The sequence below is a fragment of the Protopterus annectens genome, chromosome 11.part0 (genome assembly GCF_019279795.1).
Source record: "Protopterus annectens isolate FY-2018-M chromosome 11.part0, PAN1.0, whole genome shotgun sequence".
Classification (NCBI taxonomy): Eukaryota; Metazoa; Chordata; order Ceratodontiformes; family Protopteridae; genus Protopterus; species Protopterus annectens.
The window spans coordinates 1,401,680,505-1,401,693,477 of NC_056745.1; positions in this window are offsets into that span (position 1 = coordinate 1,401,680,505).

Here is a 12,973-nt window from a genome sequence, read left to right on the forward strand (position 1 = left end):
AAAACATTTTGTATCTTATGCATAGGTCTGAATACCACACTATAAAAATCAATGTTATCAATGTATAAAGGCAAAAAAAAGTGTCAGGTCATGAATTTTATGTCCCCAGTACATGTCTGCAAAGTTAAATCACCTAACCATTACAGCAGCAAACAATCCTCAAACTAATGTCAAGTGTCAGAATAACGTTCCAATTTCCAAAACTGCTTTCATCTCTGTTTGGCACTGTTGCTCTCCACTTAACATCACCCAAATGCAGTTGGCATCATTGTTCAGGATTTTCACACTACTAGTAAATGCAATAATATGCATTAGTGGGAGAACATTCTTAGCTATTACTGTTCTCCCTGATTGGTCATCTCTGGTGGTAGAAGGGAAGGTGCCCACTTTAGGGTGCAGATGTGGGATGTTGAGGAGTCCAGAATCTTCATTGTCCATGTAAAGCTCAACAGCCAAAGGCTTTTGCAGAGGGACTATACCAGCTCCCAGTACAAGTCTGAGGCATGGAATTATCTGACCGAAGCTGTCTCCCATGCACCTGACATTCCACACACTGGAGAACAGTGTAGGCATCAATTTAATGACCTAAAAGGCACAAGAGAGATACACTCAACCAGTGGCTGGATGAGTTCACAACTGGCAACATCGCACAGTTATGTAAGTATACTGATAAAAAGAATTTATAGTAGATAGAAAGCTGCATATAGGCAAGACAGGTATGATTAATGCTCTTCTCTTGTTCTCTTCTCTTTATTCCACAGGTAGTGCAGAGATTACAGCAAACAGAGGAACCCAAGGTAAGCATCCAGAGAGACTGAGGGAAGAAATAGGTATGTATGCAGCCCAATAGAAGTATTACTGTAACTTTTAAATTTATTTTCTATACAGTTGTAGCAAAGTTAAGCATGCATATCTGAACTGTAAAAACAAGCATGCATGCTTCAGTCTGTAGCACAAGCCAACTGTAGGATCCAAGTCTAAGACTGTAGTCAGACATTGTGGGTTCAAATACCACAAGTAAGAAACATAGAATAGTAAAATCCTGTAAAAGTATTACATAAATTAATTTCTGCACAAGTGGCATAAGTGCCCTGCTGTTAACGTAATCTGTATAATTGGACCAAGCATATGTGCAACATATGCACATTGCAAACATTACTTTGAGGAATCCTTAATTATAATATGTAGCTGTTAAGAAGTATGTTTAAATGTAAAAGTTCAGATAAAATACTTTATTATTGTGATAATGCATTGTATGTCATATATGACGGTACCAATTGTCTCTCTTTTTTTCTCTCACCCCAACCCTTATCTCCTTTTTTCTATGTGTCATCAAAATGCTTCCTTGTCATCCATTTCTGACAAATCACAAAATACTTTACAGCATAGGAAGGTAGGTGAACCCCCATGGCTCAGCCTGACCCCACTTCACCAGATATGGCACCAATGCCAGCACATCTGGGACCCAACCTGGCAGTACTGCCTCTGCTGCCCCTACACTACCTGTGCTGTCAGGTAGCACCACACCAGCACCTGGTGCTGTGATATGTTCCAGGAGTACTGGTGGAGGTGGGGATTGTATCACCTGCCATGAGATGCCAGGGTTGGTGCATTGGGTCATGCACAGCACCATTAGTGCACACCTACTGTGGATGGAGAGGATGTTCTCCCTTATGATCCATAGAAGAAGATGCCAAGCACTCCAACAGCCAGTAAAGTAAGGGGAAGGTGATGACAGTTCTGCAAGTGTGGACTAGATTCTCACTATACCAATGTTTGAAAGGAATGGGCATCTGTTGTCCTCTCCCTATCCCTAATCATGGTGTCCCCAACCTGTCATGTCCCTCACCATCCCTTACCCAACATTCCTCTTTTACTGAAGTAAAAAGGAAAAAAAATGGGCACCTGTCCCACCAAAAAATTTTGCCTCATACATAGTTCTCCACTTCACACCCATGTCTTCTTGACACACTTGATTGGTCCAATTTGCTATACAACATGATTACTTTGTTGTCACCCCTCTTTTTGAGGTGACAGTCCAAATAAAGCCAATATTCTATACATATTCATTTTACACTGTTGAAGAAGTGGATAGCTATCATTTTTTACCTCCCTCCTGTACATTCCTATAGTGCTTTCCCTTTGTTCTTCTCCCTGCTTGCCCTCCATTTCCCCACTTTCCTCTCTACCCCATTTTAACACCTTTAATCTAGTCAAAAAATAGAATCACACACAGCACACATAAGTAAAAAAAAGCAATGGAACCCTTCACTTTTTGGCCTCTTTCTGCAGAGTTTGGCATCAACCACCAATGCCTAGCAACAGTGAATGTCTCCTCCTTGGTGTGGTTATCTCCATGCAATGCCACTTAAACACACTGCACTAAGATAACAAACAGTGAATGTAGAATAAATAATCATTTCACTGCAGTATATATACATATTTAAAACTATTAGATGCACATGGCTTTGAACCTTACATCATCTGGGCTACAAAAGAAATGTGTCAGTGCATTTACACCTGCTGCCACAGAGTCAGCTAAGCAGGAGGTGTGTTTCATATACTCAGTACTCAGAACTGTCATACTTTTAGCAATGAGCTCATGTTTGCTTGCTGCTTAACTATGCACAAACAGGGAAAGCAATCTAAATGTGTATCCCACATGCGCAAACACTTTACCATTGATTGCACAAACCATCTGCTCAACAGTGCACTATGGAAAGTGCATGTATTACTTATGTTTATTTTCCATTTAGTCTTCATCCCATGAAAGTATGTGTAAACATACAATCAAAGGGAAGGTAATTTTTTAAGGAAAAAAATACATGTTTACATTGCAGCAATCTATCACCACCTATGTACCTCAAACTTGGTTTCTGAGTACTTGTTCACAAATATATCAACTACACTAAGGAAATAAATAACAAATGCTTTCTTATATACACGCACATCTTTATAATGACAGTACACATTCTGATTTTCCAATAATTGTAGCAATGTGGAAAGCTGTTTGCAAATAGTTTTTAAACATTTCTTTTTAAAGTATACCTGCACATCAGAAATACAATAGCAAATGCTACACTTTGCACACTCATCAATGTGGTAATATGCAGATCTTTAATACTTTAATATCTTAACAGTTGTACATGGCTAGCTATTAATTTCAGACAGGCCTCCCAACATCTTATATCAAACATCCAGTACTGATGTCATCCACAATAAATTGTCCTGCAGCCTTGTAAAAGTCTAACTTGTGCAGTGGTGCCTGTGTTAAGTACTGAGTTATTTAGTCTGTGTACTTAGGTAGGGGTTCTAATCTCACTAGAGTCAACTGGTGTGTGTGTGTGAGTGTGTGTGTGTGTGTGTGTGTGTGTGTGTGTGTGTGTGTGTGTGTGCGTGCGTGCGTGTGTGTGTGCGTGTGTGTGTGTGTGTGTGTGTGTGTGTGTGTGTGTGTGTGTGTGTGTGTGTGTGTGTGTGTGTGTGTGAGTGTGTCTAGTCAGAAGAGCATAATTGTGTATCCTGTAGTCATCACCATGGAGTACCAATATTTTGACAGTTGGACATGCTTACACATACATTTCATTTAGGTCTTCTAACACCTTCTATCCAACATTCAATGATGATGTCATCCACTATGGATTGTCCTGCAGCCTTATAAAATTCATATTTGTGTTGTGGTGCTTGTATTAAATATAGAGGTTTCTACTCAGTGTACTTAAGTAGGGGTTCTCTTCTCACTGCACTCAGTTGGTTTGTATTTGTGTACTTGTTTGACATTAGAGAGAGCATTTTAAACCAGCATGTGGGATACTGCTATTACTATCTTCCTGTCATGTGACACTGCTGATGTCATCAGCTGTAAAGTATTCTCTGACACTGTAAAAGCTAGAATTGTACTCTGATGCTTGTGTTAAGTACTGTGCTCTGTAAATAGGTAGTTGTAGAATGATATGTAAGTCCACAGCTGTTTCCAACACTCCTCAAAACACATTGTTGTAACATACAATAATTATGTCATTCTGTGTAACATGCACTCTGGCAGTATTCAAGACAGGCCTGTGCTGTGACATTAACATTAACTACTCTGTTTGCAATGTACTTTAACTATACATATAGGTGTTCTAGTCTGACTGCAAGCTACTTGGGTGTCTATATACACAACTATCACTTATAAGACAATTTTACACAGGAATGTGACTCTACATCCATGCCCTACAGTGCTCACAACATTTTCTCCTCAGCATGTAATGATGCTATCATACTCCATAAAGTGCAATGTGACAGTATTACAGTCAGACATATGTGGTGTTGCTATTGTGACATTGTGTGCCATTCATATTCTATGCCTACACAGGTATCCATATCAGGCTCAGTGTACTGCTGTGTGTTTGGTTGCTGGTACATTATGGTCATTGTGTGATCTTTGGAATAGCTCTTCATTACACTACCACTTGGGGTACCATTCACATAGCCCCACACATCCTCCTTTGCCCTCTGTCCACATGTCATCCTTCATGGATGGAGCAGTGGTGTAGCGGTTTACATTGTCACCTCACAGCAAGAGGTTCTCCCGTTCAATTCTCAGCTGGGGTGCCTTCTGTGTGGAGTCTGCATGTCCACCCTGTGTTAGTGTGGTTTCTTCTGGGTGCTCCAGTTTCCTCCTATATTACAAAGACATACATCTGAAGTGTTTCTCCCCAAGACTCCACTGAAAATTTGCTCGTTCCAAGTCGGACTTTCCCAGTAAACAAATGTTAAATAAATAAATAAATAAATAAAATAAGCAAATTCATGCAGAAGAGTGAAGCATATCCTCATATCAAATTTGCATACACACATCATAAAGCAGAGTCCTTCCATGAGCCTGTGCAAGATATCCCCAGACCACTGCATGTGTGATTGCTAATTCTGTCATTGTGAGGTGCACGTCACATATGGACAGAAGCAGAATGTAATGCAATCCAACAAATATATACATATGCACAATAGTCATACTTCCATAATATACATATAGGTATTTTTACTTTCATTTTATAATAATAGTTAGGATTTCATGTGATGCTGGCCATCAGCCTAATAGTGTCCTATGACCCTTTGATCACTTGACATGTCAATGTTGCTGTCATTGACATATGCTATACTGAGGTGCGGATGTACAGTATGGCTATAAGAAGGCATTACAATCTGTGATGAGAGCTAATGTATTGATGGACATTGCTGCCATTACATTACATGCTCCTTCTATAACAGCTGCAGTAATATGCCCCTGAAGACTGTTGACATATGTTCATAGGTTCATAGGAGGTTACTAGGCTTGCAGTCCTACAGCCCTTTTATGCCTAACCATGTTCATTCCAAGTAGCCCCAATTGTCCTAATTAGCTAGACGTAATTCACAGAATGAGTCTATAGTCAACATCGACTACCCCTGTCCATGAGGGACATGAGTGCAACCCCGGGGTGAATTTGCAGTCTCCCATCCATTTGTCTAGGTTGTACTTCACTAGTGTCAGTGTAGAACGTGGCTTCATGTGATTTGGTGGTTTATTCTAGAGCAGTGCCAGTCTATGGGAGATATATCTGCCTTTCAAGCATGTTCTGTTAATATCACAGGTTAAGTTAAGATCCCTAGAGTGACTGAGTCTTGTGCCATTAGATTTGCATGTAGTGCACCCGCAGGTGTAGCTGAAGAGATATGAGTTCCTTCCTACCTACCTGACTCTGGTGATACCCCTATTAGGCCCAACACACCAAGGTGGCAAGAATGACATATTTTTTTCTAAGTGACACATCTAGTTTAAAAAAGCAATAGCACATCCACAAACAAATTATTTCAACAGTGCACCAGTTAGCAATAAGGCAAGGTGAGATATGCATGCAATGAAACCATACATCCACCCTCTTCCCCAGAACTCAACAGAAAAGATCTTGGCATTCAAACATGCACAAAGAAGGCAATATCACTGAGCAGTAAAGCTTTATAATGCAGCAATACAAACACAGGAGAAAAAATGCAATGTCATTAGGCAATAACAGAGTTATAATACAGCAATACAGACATCAGGAAATGCCATGTCATTGAGCAGCAAAATTCTTGAAGGCAACAGTACTAACGTGAGTAAAATGCAATGGTATTGAACAATGAAGATTTATAATACAACACCAATATGAGAAAATGCAATGTCATTGAGCAGTACTAACACCCTCAACCCTCTTGATCAGTTCTAAAAAAAACAACTATGAAACACTCTATTCTACCCTGTTCACTGGCCAGTGACTACTTACAGTCTTGCTGCCAGCATGATGGGGCCCAAGTTGTAGCTCATATGGATCCCAGTTATTTGTAATCCACAAAGCATTTAGGGGGGAGAAATCCACAATCTTATAAAAATATAAAATGACGGCCAAAGCCTCTCACCACTCTGTCCAGAATATCCCAGTGACCAGACACCGTGGTTCCTCTGATGAGAAAAGTAGAAAAATCACCTGCCAGAACTCTGGTAATCATCTAAGGCTTCTCTATACTAGGCCCAAAGGAACTCCTTTCTTGCTGAATCATATGCAGGTGAGTAACTAAAGGTTTCAGACTTCTCTCCTGATTCCACAAAATACCATCATCCAGGATTTCAGCAAAAGACAGACACAATCTGCCACTTCACTTCCCTGTCCCCAAAGCACTAGAAAGAAAGTCCAGTCATGCTGCAAGGCCCTTTTTCCCTTCAGCTCCCTGTTTCAGTCTTCCCTCCTTCAGCTAGTGTTCCAGTCTCCTCTTTCACTTTCAAAATTGTCTTTTATATTCCTGAAGAAAGCTCCACCTTTTGGTGTAATGAAAAACTACAGCCTATTACCTCTACAAAGAAATACAGGGGGAGCTACACTTTCCCCCCACTTGAAAATCTTGAGTCCCCCCAAGTCAAAAGTAGATTAGCAGCAAAATATTTACAAGCACTAATGCACCATCAACTGAACAATATTTTTGCATTCAAAAGGTACATTCCACCAGGGGTAATCAGCCTTATCTGTAACTTGTTAAAGGGGTGTCACCACTGCAGTAGGAGGTATAGGGATCATGGGCGCAGACTCTACAATGAGCTGTGTTCACAGGTTCCTGTGTATTATGTCCCAAACTGTTATATGTAAGTCTCTGTGGGGGCCGAATCAGTCTCTGCAGTTTTGGTTCGGAAAAGACAGCTAAGGAATTTTGCTCAGAAGGTTTGTCACCCACATCACATTTAATATCCAGTTATTCAGTAGGCTTATTGTCTACTTCTAAGATCTCCTCTTGTATAACTTCACTTTTGTTTTCCATAATGGCATGACTGTCCTCAGCACTATTTTCTGAAGTTTGTATAGCAGTGCCTCCATCAGTGGCAGGTTCTGTAAGAGGCACAGAAACATTACATAGTCTATTGTTAGGTCTGGGCTGCTCAAAATGACAAAGAATGAATTGCACTGCATTTACATTGAGATTACAGCCCATGGGGTCTTGAACGTCCTCAAACAAAAAACTCACTGAAACCCTAGTCATCATCACTGTCCTCCTCTCCTTCAGCAGGAGGGAGCATAGGCTCTTGACCATTTGAGGGGATAATTCCTCTCTGCCTTAGCCTTCTGGATTGCCTTGAGTTAGGCTTCTGCTGAGCCATTCTGGGTTCTGGATTCATGAGTCTCACTGATTTTGCCAAAGGCATTAAGTTGTTGTGGTGCCAGGCTTTAATGGGTCCTTCTTTCTCCTCCTGGCAAACTTGGTAGACAGGGATATTAGGTAGCTGAGAACAAATTATGTAAATCTCAGATCCCCAGTGGTCAGTGAGTTTATGCTTTCCTTGTAGTCCCAAATTTCTCAAAAGAACTCTGTCCCCTGGCTGCAAATCATGCATCTTTACTTTTATGTCATAGTGAGCCTTGTTTTGCTGATGTCTTTGTCCTGTTGAGTTTTCAGCAAGCTCATAAGCCTGTCTGAGGTTCTTCTTGAGTCTCTCCACATAACTGCCATGAGATCACACTGGTGTATCATCAGCTGTGACTCCAAAGGTGACGTCAATAGGAAGATGAGCTTCTCTTCCAAACATTAGGAAGTAAGGCAAGAATCCTGTAGCATAATTTTTAGTACTGTTGTAAGCATGCACCACTGTGGCAAAATGTCTACTCTATTGACTCTTCTTCTCAGCAGATAGTGTCCCCAATATGTCTAGTAAAGTTCTGTTGAAACACTCAGGCTGAGGATCCCCTTGAGGATGATAAGGAGTGGTGTGGATTTTTTGGACTCCCAACAGAGTGAGTAGTTCATGGACAAGCTTGCTCTCAAAATCACATCCTTGATCAGAGTGTATCCTTTTTGGCAAGCTATAGTTTACAAAGAACTTATCAACTAGCAGTTTCGCCACTGTAATAGCTTTCTGATCGTGAGTGGGAAATGCTTGAGCATATCTGGTATACTGGTCTGTCACCACCAGCACATTACTGATCCCACCTTCATCCAGTTCAATGCACAGAAAATCTATATAGACCAGTTCCATGGGCCCACTACTTTCCATTTGACCGAATGAGGCAGCTCTGGTCGGCAGAGTCTTTCTCTGAATGCAACGAAGATATGTACGACAATAATCCTCAACATCTTGCTTCATGCATGGCCAGTAGAACCTGTCTAATGGAACGAAGACATGTACGACAGTAGTCCTCAACATCTTGCTTCATGCATGGCCAGTAGAAACTGTCTAATGGAAAGAAGACATGTACGACAGTAATCCTCACCATCTTGCTTCATGTATGGCCAGTAGAACCTGTCTAATGGAATGAAGACATGTACAACGATAATCCTCAACATCTTGCTTCATGCATGGCCAGTAGAACCTGTCTAATGGAACGAAGACATGTACGGCAGTAATCCTCAACATCTTGCTTCATGCATGGCCAGTAGAAACTGTCTAATGGAACGAAGACATGTATGACAGTAATCCTCACCATCTTGCTTCATGTATGGCCAGTAGAACCTGTCTAATGGAATGAAGACATGTACAACAATAATCCTCAACATCTTGCTTCATGCATGGCCAGTAGAACCTGTCTACTGGAACGAAGACATGTACGACAATAATCCTCAACATCTTGCTTCATGCATGGCTGGTAGAACCTGTCTTATACCAGACCTATAGTTCTGTCATAACCAAGATGACCATGTTCATCATGCAATGACCGGAGTACTACTTCTCTATACTTCTGAGGAAGCAACAATTGTCATTTTTCACTGCTGAGTACACTTGGAGATCTCCTATTCACTAGTCCATTCTGTATCTGGAGTCTGCCCATTCTTTGTCCAAAAGTCTTGCCAGAGGATGATTACCCATGTGAAGCATATTAACTTGTCTCTTCTCTAAAGCAGCTACCACCAACTGACCTAAGGGGTCTTCTCTTTGATCTCTCCTGAGGTCACTGTTATTCAAAGCTTGTAGCAATGAAGCCTGTAAAGTGAACAGATTACAGTAAGCTTGGGGTATGTTTGCTGCAGACAGACCCAACTTCTGGGCTCAACATTCAGTGTGTTGACAGCAGGTTGCAATGTGACACACAGCTCTCACCCCTGGTGCTGGAATTTCCACCCACTTACCGTTGGGGTGTAAATCTCCCTGAGTTCTTCTGGACAGACCATCAGCATCTTCATTTTCATGTCCTGGGTGATATTTCAAACTGAAATTACAGTTGCATAGAGCTGCCATCCATCTGTGGCCAGTAGCATCTAGCTTTGCAGTGGTCTGGATGTATGTCAGAGGATTGTTGTCAGTTTGCACTTCAAATTCAGCCCCATACAGATAGTCATGCAGCTTGTCCACTACTGCACACTTTAAGGCAAGGAATTCTAACTTGTGTGCAGGGTAGTTTCTTTCTGTAGGGGATAAACTCCAACTGATAAAAGCCACATGTCTCAGCTTCTAGTCATACTCCTGGTAGAGGACTCCTCCTAAGCCATCCCTGCTAGCATCCACATGTAAAGTGTATGGCTTTGTTGAGTCAGCATATGCCAGTACAAGGACATGTGTGAGGCACTACTTAAGCTGTTCAAATGACTCTTCATACTCAGGAGCCCAGCGACTCTCGATGAGTTCTTTAGAACCTCTTGATCCCTTAGGTTTTTTTCACAAGGATATCTTCATATGTTTCATCTGCTTTCTCATCATTTTGCAGCAAATGGTTGAGGGGTCTTGCTATCTTTGAAAATCCTTCCACAAACCTTCTATAGTAACAGCAGAACCCCAGGAAAGATCGCAGCTCTGTGATAGTTTTGAGTCTGGGCCAAGATGTCACCGCTTCAACTTTGATGGGATCTGTGGATATTCCATTTGCAAACACTACATGTTCCACATATGTCACTGAAGGTTGGAAGAATTTGCATTTGTCCAATGACAGCTACAGGCCTTCCTTCTCAATCCTGTCCAATACCTTCATCAGGCTTTCTTCGTGTTCCACTAGGGTCCTCCCAAAAACAATGATGTCATCCAGGTAGACTAAGACTTCCAGGAGATGCATGTCTCCAACTGTTCTTTCCATGATTCTCTGGAAAGTTGCCGGTGCATTTGATAAACCTCGAGGTAGACGATCAAACTCAAAAAAATCCCAAAGAGTTGATGAAGGCAGTCTTCTCTTTATTTTATGGGTGCCTAGGGATTTGATAGTATCCACTCCTTATGTCTAGCACACTGAACCACTTACTGCCCACCAGGCAATTTAAAGCATCTTCAATCTGGGGGGGTTGTGTACTGGTCTGGAATGGTTCGCTGATTTAGAGTATGATAGTCAACAGACATGCGAATGGACCCATTCTTTTTCCTGACAATGACAATGGGAGAGGCATATGGACTTCTTGATTCTCAAATTATCCCTGCGGCTTTTAGTTCTTCCAAATGTTTTCTTAAGTTCTCCAGGTCTCCTGGAGCTACTCTTCTGGAACATTCCCTGATAGGCCGGTCCTCTTTTACTCTTATTCGGTGTTCTGCACTTTTTGCACAGCCCACATCTAGTTTACTAGTAGAAAAACAATTTTTCTTTTTCATTAGTAGCTCTTTAACTCTGGTTAGCCACTCAGGGGGCAAGAGACCACCTCCTATATCAATATCTTCCAGCTTCAACTTGTTGGCCCTGCTCTCGTTCCTTGTCAACACAGAAACAGGTAAGGGAGTGGCAGCATAAACATTTCCCAAACTCACTTGTGAATGCAGGACAGTGAGAGTACATTCTTTATTCTTTAACCCCACAAGCAAAATGTCATAAGGATGCTTTAACTTGTCCGCAGGCCAAACTTCTGGGACTAGTTCCAGCCATGTAGCAAGTCACTTTCTGGATCCATTTCCATCATTAGATGAGAGGAAACTACTTGTCCACACATCCTCACTTTGGCTCTCAAGCAGGTGACCTGACCAGGATGAATTATATGCTCTTTCTCAGACAGGGTCCACACATGACCAATTTCATCTTTCTTACTATCCTTCTCCCTTTGAAGGGCACAGATAACTGGTCTCAGGAGAGGATGTAATGTTGGGAGTTCCTGGGTCAACTGAGGCATTAGCATTCTTCTGACGAGGTCAGTATTTGTCCCCACTAAAATAGATGCTGAATCCTTTCCTTTTGGCCTGGGGAACACAACAGTGAGTGTTTAAAAAACTTCTGTTGACCCAACAACTGAAATGGAAAATTCTAACTTGAGTGAGACATAACCATCATAAGGGAACTTCATGTCACTTAGCCCCCAGATCTCCAAATCCTCTAACTTTTCAAGTGGCAAATGCTTTAAGTATTTTTGGTAGAAGTCTCTGTACAGAATGGTGATTTGTGCACCCATAACCAACAGTGCTTTACTATACACTCCTTCTATTTTTACTGACACAACAGGGGACAGTCCCAGTAGGCCATTGGGTAGTTTCTGTTTCCGGTGCTGTTCAGCTGTACGGCAGTTACCATGTGGTTGAGGTACCACCGGTTGGCCTCATCATTTTAACGGATAAGACTCTTGCTTAGTAATGCTTTGTTGTCTCAGATGCTGAGATTTTGGCTGAGATGGCTTTCCAATTTGGTTGTTCACCTCAGATGAGCTAGAAGTGTGCATAGTAGGTAGTTTCTCTCCCCTATTACAAGGGTTTGTGTGGAAAAGAGATCCAGGATGCTGTCTCTTGATGTTAGATTTTATGGAGCTCTTTGTAAGTGGTCACTCAGCTGGCTCTTTCACTGAGGCCCTTTGAAGTTTCCCTGCACTGCACTAGCCAATAATAGTTTGTTCACTTTTTTCAAGTTCTCTGCATTAGGACACTGTCGCTTTATATGCCCTGCATCCCCACAGTGAAAACAAAACCCAGTAGGAACTCTGAACATTGGCTGATTCTGTTCTTCCCTGAGTCCTTTCATGGAGGTTCTAGCTGATGTATTTCTCCCTTCAGCTAAAGTTACCATGGCTTTCTGCAATTCTGCAACTGCCTTGGGGTCTTCAGCTATGGCTTTGGTCAGGGAAGACACCTGCATCTGCAACTGTGACACCTCTACATTACAGACACTCTGGGCCACAACTCCTGTTTGTGTAGTGAGCCCAGCTATAGGCTCCTGCTGATGTTCACTCACTGTTTTAATTGCTGTTGAACACTGAGATTTGGCTTCCAACAGGGCTTCCTCTTCCCTCACCTCTTTAACCAACTGAGAATAAGTTAGAGTCTCTTCCCTATTTCTCATCCTCATTTTCCACACAATGGGGTCCATAGCTTGAGCTCCCTGTAAAATTTGTCCGATCCGTACTTGGTCAGCTACTTTCGGCTCCAACCCCTTCTTTAGGATGGTCTGGTGGAATATTTTATCTAATCACTTAATGTAATCAGATAGTTTCTTACCAACTTCTTGGTATGTATGTTCAAACTGATACAGTAGGTCAGCAGCCCTCTCGGTCCCTCCAAACACATCCTGCAGTACTCCTAAATAGTCCTTGGTCATGCAATCTT